Genomic DNA, 1,872 nt, shown 5'->3' on the forward strand with positions numbered 1-1,872 from the left:
AAGAAGTTAGCTGTTAACACACGTGGAGGTTCAAAGTAACAGGGCAGAGCCGTCCATGTGTAAGTGTCCGGTGATGCTTGCTGTATGCGAAGGGCAGGGGTGGCGGGGATCTCAGGAGCATGGAGATAGACCAGGGAAGACTTCCAGGAAGAGGGGCTGCCTGAGCTCCCTTGAGGGAATAAGCAAGATGAAGAGTTGGAGACAGGCCAGTAGGAAGAAAGCAGGGAGGGAGGTCTGGGTTTCAGGATCTGAGTCCCTGGGCAGACTGCCCTGGCCTCAGACAGGGAAGTTTTCAGTAGCAAATGGCCTTGCGTCAGCCTGATTTTCCATATATATAGGCGAGGATGCCATCTAGCTGTCCACACGTGCCATACACCTGTTTGGTTTGGCCAGCCTCATGTTTCATATTTGAAAGAGTGCTCAGCATTTAATAATTAGGAGTTTCCATCTGGAAATCTGGATTGTCTGCTTTCTGAAAACACTCTTCCTTACCTTTCTCCATCTCCTCTTTCCATATAGTATACTTCCTCTCCCTCTCTACCCTCTCCCACACCTCATCTGGAATACCTTGCCTGCGCCTGTCCCCTGACTCTTCTAAATCCTCTCCATCCTTCAAGACAAAATTCTCAGCTCTGTTTCGTGAAACTTCCCCTGATCTCTCTATCCTATGGTGACTTCTTGAGATTCCTCTGACCCTGGCTGTGGCTGAGAGCTTTTAAAATACAATGCCTGAACACCACCTCCAAGAGATTATAAGTTTGGGGTGGGGCCCTGGCATCTATTATTCATAACAAAGCTGCTTTCATCCCAAGAAAGGAAAGTGTCTAGTGATAATGTAGAGGAGAGATCCTGTTTGGGATAACCAAAAGTTTAATTGTTGGTTAGTTGTTGCTCTTACTGAACCACATGTGTGGGTAGATCATTTAATCCAGTGCTTCTCAAATGTTAAGGTGCATACATATCACCTGGGATCTTGTAAACATGCAAATTCTGAATCAGCATACCTAGGGTGAAGCCTGAGCATCAGCATTTCTGACAAGCTGCCAGATGATATTGACTCTGCTTGTCCTCAGACTACACTAGGTAGCAAAAATTAACCCATTCAGGAGCACAGATCCTTAAAACTAATATGGTTAGATCAAGTAATCTTCAAATTCCTAAAACTCAGAAAGACTATGACTCTATATGTTTTATTTTCATGTGTAGTTTCCTAAATTTAAAATACTCAGGGTTAAGAATTCTATTTTTGCTTGTAAACCCCATAATAGCCAGACTAGGACCTAGACAGTAGACAAATGATGCTGGTTTGATAGAGACCAGAGTTAACAGTCTTGGAATCCAAGCCCTAGGGTTACAGTCAAAAGCAGGATCTAGCGGGGCCAGCCTAGTGGCGCAGTGGTTAAGTTCACGTGTTCTGCTTTGGTGGCCCAGGGTTACTGGTTTGGATCCCAGGCGTGGACCTATGCACGACTTATCAAGTCATGCTGTGGCAGGCATCCCGCATATAAAGTAGAGGAAGATGGGCACAGATGTTAGCTCAGGGCCAATCTTCCTCAGCAAAAAGGAGGATTGGTGGTAGATGTTAGCTCAGGGCTAATCTTCCTCAAAAAAAAAAAAAAATGTAGGATCTAGGGCCTGGCCCTGTGGCATAGTGGTTAAGTTTGGCGTGCTCTGCTTCAGCAGCCATTTGGATCCTGGGCATGGGCCTACACCACTGATCAGCCATGCTGTGGCAGCAACCCACATATGAAGTGGCGGGAGATTGGCAACAGATGTTAGCTCAGGGCTACTCTTCGGGAAAAAAAAAAAAAAAAAAGCAGGATCTAGACATTTCCCCTACATTCGTTGGGGCAACCTCCTTGCTCCCTCACT

The sequence above is a fragment of the Equus asinus genome, chromosome 15, assembly GCF_041296235.1.
Source record: "Equus asinus isolate D_3611 breed Donkey chromosome 15, EquAss-T2T_v2, whole genome shotgun sequence".
Classification (NCBI taxonomy): domain Eukaryota; kingdom Metazoa; phylum Chordata; class Mammalia; order Perissodactyla; family Equidae; genus Equus; species Equus asinus.